This window comes from Marmota flaviventris, chromosome 5 (assembly GCF_047511675.1).
Source record: "Marmota flaviventris isolate mMarFla1 chromosome 5, mMarFla1.hap1, whole genome shotgun sequence".
NCBI classification, from domain to species: domain Eukaryota; kingdom Metazoa; phylum Chordata; class Mammalia; order Rodentia; family Sciuridae; genus Marmota; species Marmota flaviventris.
The window spans coordinates 94869495-94883885 of NC_092502.1; the positions used below are offsets into that span (position 1 = coordinate 94869495).

At 37.3% G+C, this 14391-nt stretch overlaps 1 pseudogene; it reads right to left on the bottom strand.

Moving 5' to 3' along the window:
- Positions 1-9407: 9407 nt before the first annotated feature.
- On the bottom strand, positions 9408-11690 carry LOC114086235 (U6 snRNA-associated Sm-like protein LSm2 pseudogene; annotated as a pseudogene).
- Between the last annotated feature and the right edge of the window lie 2701 nt (positions 11691-14391).

Here is a 14391-nt window from a genome sequence, read left to right on the forward strand (position 1 = left end):
ATAATTTATATGAATATCTAGATATCTTCTTTAGTCCATTGCTGGGAGCCATTAGCCAAGTAGGTATGACAATTTCCTTGCCAGTGTACCCCATGTTGCTGACATGTTGCAGCGACATTGAATGTAGGTGACCTTGCTCAAGGACCAAGGCAGATTAGGGTGTTCCCGGTTTTAAGATAATGGTGTTTAGGGCGTTCCCAGTTTAGGTTCCAGGTTTAAGGTTTAAGATTATTCCTGCTGGGAATAGGGCGTATCCTGCTGCCTGAGTTCCCCTTGAGTTCTCACGGGATTCAGACAGTATATTTTGGAGATAGAAGCCCAGTGGAGGTGGATTTGGGCAGAGAACGTGGACTTGGGCAGAGAACGTGGACTTCCCCAGAACGTGATTGTAGACGGCTGGTGTGAGTTCGGGAATAAAGAGTTGCTGTTTGAATCTACAAGCTGTGTGGTGGCTCGTGATTGTGTGCCCAGCCAGACTGCGGCATTTGTGCCCAGCCAGACTGCGGCATTTGGCGGCTCGTACGGGGAACATCTGAAACTTGGAGGTAAGTGAAATTGCTTGCCCCTGAGGGAAGGCGAGAGAATGGGTGATCAATTCAAAAAACAATGTGTTCCTGTTGTGATTTATTTTGTTTTTGTTTCAAGCTGCCTATCCCTAGAAATTTCTCAGGCAAACTGGGAAAAATGGTTGGCTAAAGGTTTGAAGTTTGTCAGCCCTGAGGAAGAGAAAATTGATACAACGATTTTTTATTCCGTTTTTGTTTCATTCAGTTTTGGCTTTGTTTTGTGCTATCTTATTGGGTTGCGTTATCTTTATAGTAGATTAGAAATTAGTAAAAAACAAACCGAAAAGATGTTAAGTAAATTGTTAGAGGTTCAGACCATGGAGAAAGACATTTTAGATCAAGCAAAAGAGAAGGTCTCTCGAGCTAGTCAGACAGAGGAAGAAAATTTAAAGGAAAAGGGGTTGTTAGGAAAAAGGCCACAACAGGAGGCTGTTACTAACTCCGTTTTATCACAAGAGGGCGTAATTCAACCAACAGCCCCACCGATGGAGACAGCTGAGTGGCCCTCAAACCCCGTAGTTGATAAATGGGATCCTGAGACAGGACCTCAAAGATTAGCATGCCCTGTACTTGAACAGGCAGGAGGGCAGCGAATTCACCGTGCATTAGATTTTAAAACAGTGAAGCAGTTAAAGGAGGCTGTAACAACCTATGGTCCCCAAGCTCCCTTCACGGTAAGCATGGTTGAGTCCATTACTAACTTGGACATGACGCCAGCAGATTGGGCTAGCATGTGTAAATCTGTACTAAATGGAGGACAATATTTGTTATGGAAGGTTGCCAATGAGGAATTTTGCACGGAGACAGCTAGGCGAAATGCAGCAGCCGGTTACCCTCAAAGAAATCTAGATATGTTGTTAGGAAAAGGACCTTATGAGGGTCAACGGCAACAAATTGAATATGATCCTGCTATATATGCACAAATTGCTGCAGACGCAGTTAGGGCATGGAAGACTTTACAAGGACATGGAGATTTACAAGGTCAGCTATCTAAGGTAATACAGAGAGCTAATGAACCTTACGCTGACTTTGTAGATAGGCTAATTCAAACGGCTGCCAAAATTTTTGGGGATACAGAACAAGCAATGCCATTAATAAAACAACTGGCTTATGACCAAGCAAATCGTTGCTGCAGAGAGGTTATTAGACCATGGAGACATGAAGATTTAAACACATATATTAAATTATGTAGAGATATTAATGAACAAGGGCAAGTCTTGGCAGCTGCAGTACAACAGGCTTTAGATGCCAGGCCAAAAACATGCTATGATTGTGAACAAACAGGACATTTTAAAAGGAATTGCCCCATAGGAGGAGGGTTTAACAAAAGTAGGTATCAAAGGAATAGAATACCGGGTATTTGCCCACGATGCCGTAGAGGGAGACATTGGGCTAATGAATGCCGTTCTCAAACCACCATAGAAGGTACTCCCTTATCAAAAAACGGACAAAGACCAGGTATTTATCCAAGATATCGTGGAGAAAGGCATCAGGCTCCATTGCCAAAAAACGGACAGGGGGGCCCAATGCTCCGGGGCCCACAACCACAAATATACGGGGCAGTGGAGGATCCCAGCAACACCATCAGGGTAGTGCCCAGGACACATTGTCCATTAAATCCCTCATCAGACAAACCCGAGGGAGCGCAGGGTTGGACATCTGCGCCTCTACCAGAGCAGTATTAACTCCAGAGATGGGAGTTCAAATCATTCCCACAGGAGTAAAAGGACCTCTTCCCCAAGGAACAGTAGGCTTATTATTGGGACGTAGTTCATCTACATTAAAAGGACTTATGATAAGTCCTGGGGTAATTGATCCCGATTATGTAGGTGAAATAAAAATTATAGCTAGTTCTCCAAGATGTATATCAGTAATTTCACCTGGAGATAGAATAGCACAGTTGTTAATAATACCCAGCCTACATAATAAATTTCCTAGTCATAGTGTAGAAAGAGGTTCCAGGGGATTAGGCTCCACAGGTGTAGATTGGGCTATGTTGTCTTTAAATTTAGATTCTCGCCCAATGCTAAAACTAAATATTCAAGGTCATGAGTTTAATGGGCTACTGGACACAGGAGCTGACCTTAGCATCATATCTCATCAAGAATGGCCAAAACATTGGCCATTACAACAAGCCACTCAAACGCTTCGAGGCCTAGGAGTGGCGACTAATCCCCATAGAAGTTCTATGATATTAGATTGGAAGGATCCTGAAGGATGTGAAGGAACTATACAGCCATATGTATTGGATCATCTTCCTATAAATTTATGGGGACGAGATGTCCTAGATCAATTAGGTTTGACGTTAACAAATAACGTCAATCCTAATGAGCCCACTACTAGGGCTAGACAAGGCTTTAGGAAAGAAAAAAGATTAGGAAAACAAGGGCAAGGTATAGCAGCACCAGTACAAATAGATCAAGGAACAGACAGACATGGGTTGGATTTTCAGAAAGGGCCACTGAGACAATCAAAATTACTTGGAAATCAGAAAGACCAGTGTGGGTTCCTCAGTGGCCCCTGACTAAAGAAAAGACACAAGTAGCCCATGATCTGGTCAAACAACAATTAGCGGAAGGACATATACAACCTTCCATATCTCCCCATAATACTCCCATTTTTGTCATCAAAAAGAAATCTGGTAAATGGAGATTATTGCAAGATTTAAGAGCCATTAATAATGAGATGGTTATTATGGGACCTGCTCAATCAGGGATTCCTCAATTGTCTGCTTTGCCAAAAACCTGGCATGTTTTAGCTATAGATATTAAAGATTGTTTTTTTTCAATTCCAATTCATCCCGAGGATAGTCCACGTTTTGCATTTACTATCCCTGCATTAAATCATGAAGGTCCTGATCAGAGATATGAATGGAAAGTACTCCCTCAAGGGATGGCTAACAGTCCAACTATGTGCCAAATATATGTTAACAAAGCAATCTAGCCACTTAGAAATCAAAATCCTGAACTACAAATATTTCACTATATGGATGATGTATTATTGGCACATAAAGATAAAAACATATTGCTGGAATGTTATGCCACACTTACAAACTTATTAAAAAATTATAATCTAGAGATAGCAATAGATAAAGTACAATTAAATTTTCCAATTAATTATTTAGGAGTTCTATTATCCTCAACCATGGTCCGTCCACCAAAAATTCAAATACGAGTAGATCAACTCAAATCACTTAATGACTTTCAAAAGTTATTAGGAGACATAAATTGGATAAGGCCTTATCTAGGCACACCAACAGGAGAGTTGGGACCTTTATTTGATATTCTAAAAGGTCCATCAGATCCAAATTCACCCCGCATGTTAACTCCTAAAGCAAGAAAGGCATTAAAAATTATTGAAACATATATGGAAAATATGCATTTGGATAGAATTGATATAAGTTTGCCTTTATTATTTATTGTAATACCAACAAAAAATATTCCTACAGGAGTATTTTGGCAAGAAGGTCCATTATTATGGATACATTTATCTTATTCTCCTAACACTATTCTTACTAGGTATCCTGAGGCTGTAGGACAATTAATACTCAAAGGAATAAAAGCAGCGAAGGGAGTGTTTGGAATTTCTCCCAATAAAATTATTACTCCATATACTATGGATCAAATTGATGAGTTAGCTAATGAGTTAAATACTTGGGCAATAATCATGTGTAAATCTAATGTTTCATTTGATAATCATTTACCATCTAATCCTTTGTTGTCTTTTTGGTCTAAACATCCTGTAGTTTTTCCTAAAATGACAAGAAAAACACCTATCATGAATGCTCCAAATATTTTCACTGATGGGTCAAATAATGGTACAGCAGCAGTAGTTACCCCTGATCAAACTTTTACATTTTTAGTACCCAAACAATCAGCTCAAAAGGTAGAGCTTAATGCAGTTTTACAAGCTTTTTTGATGTTTAAAGATTCTGTATTTAATTTATTTTCTGATAGTCAGTATGTAGTTAATGCTATAGTATCTCTTGAAGATGCTGGTAGGATTTCCCCTTCTTCTACTGTTTTCTCTTTGTTTTCCACTATACAAAGTCTAATCTGGGACAGAAAAGATCCATTCTTCATAGGACATATTAGGGCACATACAGGATTGCCTGGAGCCCTTAGTTTAGGCAATGATTTAGCAGATAAAACTACACATGACATACATATTTTCTCTACATTTGAAGAAGCTACAAATTTTCATAAAAGGTTTCATGTTAATGCTAATACTTTACAAAAGCGTTTTAAAATAACTAAGGAACAAGCCAGACATATAATAAAACAATGTCAAAATTGTGTGACATTTTTACCACAAGTTAATCTTGGAGTCAATCCTAGAGGACTGATACCTAACCATATTTGGCAGATGGACGTCACACACTTGCCAGAATTTGGAAAATTAAAATATTTACACGTTACAGTCGATACTTCTTCTGGATTTTTGATGGGCTCCCTTCATGCCGGAGAAAAAACTAAAGATGTTATAGCTCATTGCTTACAAAATTTTGCCACTGTGGGCGTTCCTAAACAGTTAAAAACCGATAATGGTCCTGGCTATACCTCTACCTCTTTTAAACAATTTTGCTCATCATTTGGTATTACTCATATAACAGGAATCCCATACAATCCACAGGGACAAGGCATAGTTGAAAGAGCTCATCAAACTATTAAAACATACTTATTAAAGCAAAAAGAGGGAATTGGAAAGGGGTATATATCCCCCAAAGATAAACTTAAAATAACGCTTTTTACTCTAAACTTTTTAAATTTGGATTCATCAGGACTTAGTGCTGCGGAAAGACATATGTATCCAAAAAATGTACATAAGCCTAAAGTACTTTGGAAAGATATTCTAACAGGACAATGGAAAGGTCCTGACCCAGTGATTGTCTGGAGTCGGGGGTCTGTTTGTGTTTTTCCACAGGGAGAACAGCAGCCCATTTGGATTCCAGAAAGATTAACTAAAACAGTCTCTACAGATTGAAAAGAAGATGATTTGACTCAAATCCATAACAGCTGATATCCAGAACTCCAGCTTGGCCATTCTTACATCTGCGACAGTGATTAACCAGGATGCTTTTTTCAATAGCTATTTTATTATTGCATTTTTCCACATCATAAGGTTCTATTTTTATTTTTTGAGCTCATACAAACCTAGGTTAATGTTTTTCTGATCAGTTTTATTTTTTGACTGTGGAGTTTTTAAACATTGCAATGGAGATTTCACCTAGGTAAAGCTACAAGGCCTTTACTATTTTCTTATGTGTTGTACGTTTATGTACACTCTTGTGTTTTGTGTTGTATGTCTGTATGTGCGTATGTCCATATTTCTTATATGAGGAGCGCTCATGAAAAAATGGATCCGAATTATTATTATTTTTTTTATTCACGTGATTTAAATGGTTTAATTTAAATTAGGTAAACAGCTGTTAAGGATTGTTTTTAAAGGTGGTTAACAGATCTGTTTGTTTACTAGTTTAAATTAGGTAAAAGGCTGTTAAGGATTGTTTTTAAAGTAGGTTAACAGATCTGTTTGTTTACTTTCACCTTTCCTTTTCATTATATTTAATAATTCTTTTCAGGATAATGTCTCTTTAGCATCATTGCCAGAATTCCTATCTCCATCCCAGTGCCGGTGAAGAACTCAACAAGTAATGCTCAATCAAAGAGTCAACTTACTTTGGGAGGAAACGGATTTTGGGAGGAAATGGACATATTGATAGATTCCTCTGCTTTGAACTGCTTGCAGAACTTGCCTGGACTATGTAACTATCGTTTGGTGCAGCGAATTGTGTTAATGCTGGCATATCTTTGCTGATGGTGTCACTAGTGATGCAATTTTTATTTCCTTGCCAGCGCACCCCATGTTAATTGTGGTAGTGCTGACATATCTTTGCTGATGGTGTCACCAGTGATGCAATTTTTTCCCAAGGAGCCGTCAATTGGCTTGGTGTCGTGGCATTTCTGTATCCTCCTCCCTTCTGCTAGTGATGGTCTAAAATTTGGGGGCCAATGGCTTATGCTGGACCGGTAGTCAGTGACGGGTATGATCCAATTGCAGTGGTATCAACCTAAGACAGGAGGCTGACGCCTAAAGGTCAGTTTTCCGATGACGGGTAAGAACCATATGTTGAATTGGACAACCTACCAGGCACGGTCCATAAGCCACATTAACCTCACTCCCCCACTGGCACCAAGGCCAAATTTGGGGGCCAACAGAGGTGAGGCAAAGAACCTCACCCCCCCACTTGTGCATAGACCTATCCACAAGTATGGCTGTATGCTGGACCGGTAGTCAGTGACGGGTATGATTCAATTGCAGTGATATCAACCTAAGACAGGAGGCTGACGCCTAAAGGTCAGTTTTCCGATGACGGGTAAGAACCATATGTTGAATTGGACAACCTACCAGGCACGGTCCTTAAGCCACATTGCTTGTTGTTTAATTAATCAGAAGGGGGGAGATGCTGGGAGCCATTAGCCAAGTAGGTATGACAATTTCCTTGCCAGTGTACCCCATGTTGCTGACATGTTGCAGCGACATTGAATGTAGGTGACCTTGCTCAAGGACCAAGGCAGATTAGGGTGTTCCCGGTTTTAAGATAATGGTGTTTAGGGCGTTCCCAGTTTAGGTTCCAGGTTTAAGGTTTAAGATTATTCCTGCTGGGAATAGGGCGTATCCTGCTGCCTGAGTTCCCCTTGAGTTCTCACGGGATTCAGACAGTATATTTTGGAGATAGAAGCCCAGTGGAGGTGGATTTGGGCAGAGAACGTGGACTTGGGCAGAGAACGTGGACTTCCCCAGAACGTGATTGTAGACGGCTGGTGTGAGTTCGGGAATAAAGAGTTGCTGTTTGAATCTACAAGCTGTGTGGTGGCTCGTGATTGTGTGCCCAGCCAGACTGCGGCATTTGTGCCCAGCCAGACTGCGGCAGTCCATGCTTCCTTATAACACAGTATTTTCTTAGGAAGGGTGAAATATGGCTGACTAGATTTCATGCTTTTTCATACTCACATTCTGGCCCTAATTTATCCTGATTGATATTTTCATAATGCTCCAAATTTCTGTCTCGCATTTATATATAATACCTTGGATTGCTTCTAAGGGCCTAATCATTCTCTAACTATAAATTTTTGTTAGTTTAAAATCTCAGAGGATAATCTTATTTCTAAATTTTTAATGTGAGAAAAAAAAGGCAACTTCATTGTTGCTTCATAAAAGTCATATACTAGGTAGTTTTTTTCTTTCTTTAAAAATATTATTCTATTTAGCTCTAGCCATACTTCAAATATTTTAGAACTGCTTGACCTACTTCATAGGTCTCCATTTATTATCCTGATATTTTCTTTTAAGTTTTTGTTTAGTTCAGTGGTTCCCAAACTTTGGTGTATATCAGAATCTCAGCCAAAAAAGAACACAGTGGCCCAGGCTCATTAAATTAGGATAGGGCTTGGGTCTTTGTGTTTTTTTCAAGATCCCCAGGCGTTTTTGATACCAACCAAAGTTTGAGAACCACCAGGTTGGTGTTTGGAGAAAAGGTGAGAGTGAGGCAGTTCTTTCCAGCTGAGGGCCAATCTAACCCTGAATAGAAAACACAATCTGCCTGTCTAGACACTCACAATAGCTTCATAGGCTGTGCTGCGGTCTTGCTAAGTTCCCAACCTAACACTTTGCTGTGGTTTGTATGCAAGATTTTTGTCTAGAGCTGAAACTGAACATCAGTAGAATATTTTTACAGTGCGAGATCTATTTAAAAATTGGTTTATTCTGTAGAGTTCACCAAAGGAACAATTTTTAAACCATTTGGACATGTCATGCCAGGTGAAAGTAAAATTGTTAAAAGATATGCCCCAGAATTAGCATTTTAAGAAATACACTATTACATACAGGCCACATAGTCCAAACATTCTTGCATGTTATTGGTTCACTATTCTTCTATACAATAAAAACCAAAAGGCAGTTATTTATGTATTTTTTCATAACAACAAAACATTAACCTAAATTGAGAAGACTGGATTTAATAGTACAATATTCTTCAAAACCAAAAAGCTATTATTTTTTTCTTTCTTTCTTTTTTTTTTTTTGTGTGTGTAAATGGTTGTGTCAATTTTTTCTCTTCTCTCATTTTTCTACTGGTGCATTTTAATTGTACACAATGATGGGATTTTTTGTTACATATATATACATGCATGCAATGTAACAATATAATTTGGCCACTATCACTCCCCAGCATTTATCCCCTCTATCCCTACTTCCAACCCCTGGTCATTTTCCTCTACTGATCTCCTTTAGATTTTTTTTTTTAAAGAGAGAGAATTTTAATATTTATTTTTAGTTTTCGGCAGACACAACATCTTTGTTTGTATGTGGTGCTGAGGATCGAACCTGGGTGCACGCATGCCAGGCGAGTGTGCTACCACTTGAGCCACATCCCCAGCCCTCCCTTAGATTTTCCTGAGATTCCCTAGCCCCATCCCCCACCACCTTTCTTTTCCTTTTTCTTCTCTAGCTTCTCCATATGAGAGAAAACATGACTATTGACCTTCTGAGTTTGGCTTATTTCAACAGCAACTATTTCTTAGATAGCTTTTCTTTAAAAACTCAAGTCTTTATTTGCTTTTGTCTTAAGCTGTAGCTAATATTCAAAATAACTTAAGAGGACACAGTTTTATTCCAAAGAAAAACTTTATCACATCAAAATCTTTGCATATTCATAAGATTCCACCTCCAGGTTAAGACATGAGATCTTTTTCTTGCAAACTATTACATCAATAGAAATGTATAAACACACATCAAGAAAAATGTGAATAAGGATATTAAATAAAAAAGTGTTCACCCACCAGTGCATAGTTTAATATCAGGTAGAGAGTATGCTTGCTTGATTGCAAAGTAAATTTTAAAGGGAAATAATTGTGCTCATTGTTAATGTAACTATTTAATCACCATTATTACCAACAATTGCTAATACTGATGAGTGTACTTCTGAGCAATTGTTTGAATTTGCTAGAAAATACAACTTTTTCTTGGAAATATATTTAAATTTTACCTGAGGGTCTATTTTTTTAAATCAAAATAACACACCAAGACATGGGTGAAAGCCTGTTTTCAAATGTCTCTCCAAACTCAGTTGTAATCCAGAAATAAGTATTTTCCTGTGAAAATACAAAATATCAAATGTTTGTGCCACCTGTGTCAGAAACTAGATAATGCTATTCATTTTACCACTAATAAATGGCCATCTTATAAGATAGTTCTTTATAGTTTTGCTGTGAGAATAATTTTATAACACTATCAGGCAAACAAAATTTTTCATCCTTTTAAGAATTTTAAATTCCTCCTTTTCATCTTATTTTCAGCATATTTAGATATAATTATACTTTGTCCTCAATCTATATCAGATCACATTAGTCCTTCCTTCAAGTTAAAAGGGTTCTTATTCTTTGTATTTAACACTGATCTTGGAAAGCAAGAAATACATGAAAATCACCAAAAAATCTTTAATGGCTTTAGTTTGTTAATCACTGAAAAATATTTTTATTTGCCCCCCACCCCTCACTGAAGCACTAACTTTTACATATGGCAGGAGTAAATCATTTTGAACATCTGTAGAACACAAATTCTAATGAGGGAAAACCATGTTAATCACTTTTTTTTTCAAATTTGCATCATAAATTTTATTCCTGATGAGGGAAAAATTCCTTCTATCCCCCAAATGAATTACATGCTGCCCTGGTGAGACTAAGGAAACTCTCCCACTATGTCCAGGGAAGGAGGGAGAAAGACAGGTGCTGGGGACAGGGAAGGCTTTGAAATTCCCCAACCTCTTTCCCTTCTCAACAGAGGATAGCTGCTCTTTGCTATTATTCCTCTCATCCACTAAATCCCTTTAGGAAAAAAAGCCATCACTTTTTAAAAAAAACAAAACACCTCAAGTATTGGGGGTCATAAGGTTATGGGGAACCAATAGAAAAGGGGGGGAAAAGGAACAGTGGTAATCACTGTTTCTGCTGTAGGGCTTCCTTCCTTGCTGCATCCTGTAGGAACTGTGTGTTCACTTCGTCAGCTGGCAACTGCATAAAATGGACCACTGAGTCAAGGATGAAGCAGTTCTTCACTGATAACATGTGAGGATATTTCTCAGGGTCTGTAACACTGATGTCAGTTAGTTTGATGTTGAGATACTGATCCACAGAATGGAGGGTTCCACAGATGCTCAGGTCATTCTTGAGTTCCATGACCACATCCTTGCCCCCAAAGAACTTAAAAAAGGAGTAGAAGAGCATGGTGCTGGCGCTGCATACTACTAGCTATACTAAAAAGGGAAGGTAAATCACTTTTTATGTATAATACCTATAATTATTAACTTACTGATTAGGAACAAAAGATGTACCCCATAGTTATGTGAAAAAGTTGATTTTCTTAAACATAATCATGCTATTTCATTCAGACAGTTTGAGATGAGGCTATCACAGTTTCCAGGAACTAAGCCTGCCTGAAATTGTAGCTGGTTTAAGAAAATAGACAGCCTACTGCAGTTTGCAAAAATCCTGACTTTTGAAGCCCAGGTCATTATTTTTTGGTGTCTAGACTTAGAGCTTCTTTAACCTCACAATTTAACCTCAGGGCTCCTACACCCAAAGAAACCAGTTTCAGGGTAAGCAAAGTATTTTGGTTGTGTTTTCATCAGAATTGAGCATTGGTAGGTGGGAATGCCATGCCTCAGCCTTGGAATATATTGGAGTGGGCAGAGAGCACTTCTGCACAGCTTTGGAAGGCAACTGCCATCCAGTTGTTAACTCACTCCCTAGTCTTCTAACACACTACATTAACTTCATTCTTTACACAGGTTTCTTGTGAAACAATGGAATGATTTTCAATTTTGTTTCTGACCTAGAAGACCCTTGGTGTTCCTGTTCCTAGGTCCCACATAAGCTACTTTTCCCCATTCATGCACGGCAGGTACAAGTTCATTGTTCACATCTATCAACTAGTCATATTGAAAAGGACTTTACATTTTCTTTAGTTCACATCTAGAACACTCCTGTCAATTTTAAGTTCTCATATTGATGCTAAGACTTTAATACATACAGGCCATGAGTGAGAAAATAGACTACATTTAACTTAATTAAATTCTTATTGTCATTCTCAAATACCAATTTTAAAGGATTTGAATGTACCTGAACTGTAAATATTTTTAAATAAAATAACCGATTCAAGTGATATATGAAGAAGAAAATATCCAAGCCTCTCATGTGTATTTCAAAAGAAATAAAATCCTCTAATGAGAGTTATTGTTGAAATTGTATTAATGTTTAGTAGTTAAGCTAAGTCATAACACACTGCAGGTCTTTCTTGTACGTCCTACATTTCTCAGCAAGAATCCACTTTTTGCTCAACAACTTTATTCTTCATTCACAAAAGAAAAATAGTTTCACTATTGATAAGTAAATTAAAAGTTAGCTTTAGAGGAACAGTAACCATTTCACAAGTGAAATGAAGAGAGTAATTTTCTTACCTAGGTGTCAAAATAGGAGTCCCAAATCTGTCATTTACTTGCTGAAAATGCATAAAGTTACTTTATGAATATTCATATATAAGATTATTACAACTCTAAAAACTAAGTTCTTTACCTCCAAAATTTGAAAAATGCTTATTTGGGCCTAGCACCATATATAAGAGATTTTTTTGGTACTTTAGTGCCAGAAGAATGACTAGTTGAAGATGGAAAATGATTCCTACAAAGGGTGTGTGTGTGTGTGTGTGTGTGTGTGTGTGTAAACTTGTTACATTTAAAGAAAATGCTATTGACATTGATTATTATCCTCACCTGCAAGTACAACTTAAAAGGCTATATCATTTTTTATTGGTTCTTTTTAGTTAACATAACATTAGGATTCATTTTGACATAATTATAAAAGCATAGAATATAATTTGCTCTAATTTAATCCCCTTTCCTCACCTTCTCCTTCCCTCTGTTTTCTTCCCTCTACTCTTCTGCTTTTTACTTATAGAATTTGTTAAGTTAGTGTCTTGTAGATATACATGATGGTGAAATTCACTGTGATATATTCATTTATGTACATAGGAAAGTTATGTCAGATTCATTCCACTGTTCTTCCTTTATCCCATAGTCTCTCCCTCCCCTTCAATCCCCTTCATCTAGTCCATCAGTCTTTCTCCTACTTTGATGAAATCCATTCCCTGTCATTTCTCTTTCTCCCCCACCCTCTATCAACCCTCTTATTGCTTTCACATATCAAAGAAAACATTTAAACTTGGACTTTTGTGGTCTGATTTATTTCACTTAGCATGATAGTCTCCAGTTCCATCCATTTACCAGCAAATGCTATAACTTCATTCTTCTTTATGGCCAAGTAGTATTCAGCCATAAAGAAGAATGAAGTTATGGCATTTGCTGGTATATGGATGGAACTGAGACTATCATGCTAAGTGAAATAAATATTACATATATAAATGTGATATATATGTATATATCTCATTTTCTTTATACATTCATCTGTTAAAGTCACCTAGGTTGGTTCCATAGCTTGGCTATTGTGAATTGTGCTGCTATAAACACTGATGTAACTGTATCCCTATAGTATACTGATTTTAGATTTTTTTGAATATGTACCAAGGAGTGTGACTGCTGGTGATATGGTAGTTCCATTTCTACTTTACAGAATGGTTGCACTAATTTGCAGTCCCACCAGCAATGTATGAGTGAACCTTTTGCCCTACATACTCTCCAATACTTATTATTGATTGTATTATTAATAATTGCCATTCTGATGGGACTGAAACTAAATCTCAACGTGGTTCTGATTTGTATTCCCCTAATTGCTAGAGATGTTGAAATTTTTTCATGTATTTGTTGGACATTTGTATTTCTTCCATTGAAAAGCTTCTGTTTAGTTCCTTTGTCCATTTATTAGTTGGGCTATTTGCTTATTTTGATGTTAAACTTTTGAGTTTTTTATATATTCTGGTTATTGATGCCCTATCTAAGGAGTAGGTAGGAAAGATCGCTCATTCTGTAGGCTGTCTTCAAGTCTTAATTGTTTCTTATGCTGTGCAGAAGCCTTTTTAATTTATTGATTTTTGGTTTTATTTCTTATGCTTTAGGACTCTTGCTAAGAAAGTTGGTTCCTCCAACATGTTGGAGTGTTGAGCCTACATTTTTTCTAGCAGGTGCAGAATTTTGGTCTAATTCCTATGTCTCTGATCTAGTTTGAGTTGACTTTTGTGTAGGGTGAGAGACACATTCTTCTATATATGATTTCCAGTTTTCCCAGAACCATTTGTTAAAAGGCTATCAAAAAGACTATATCATAATCAATAGCCTATATAGAAAAATGGATGCCTGAAGTTTGGTTGTGGCTACAGCTCTTTTATAAATCCTGTTGGTGTTTGTATTGGTCTCTCTTCTTTGTCTTGTACATCATCATCATCTTCATCCTAAAGTTGGTTTCTCTTGACCTGGCAAAATGACCATAGAGAGAGGGGGCTGACTTTTAGAAAACTGAGAAACCTTTTTTCCGAATGTCCCTCAAAATATTAGTGTTGCATTGGTTTGAATTAATAAAAAACAAAAGTCCTTATAATACTTTACTTCTTCCAAAATTCTCTTCAAACTGCTGTTTTAATTGTGTGTTAGCTGGAAATAGTTCCTTTTCTTCATTTACATAACACTGAAACTTGTCTATAAAAAGTATACTCAGTATATATTAATATTGGTTCATCAATTGTAATAAATGTACCATGCCAAATAAAGATGTTAATAACAGAAAAACAGTGTGAGGAGGGGAAGGATCATATTTCCTGT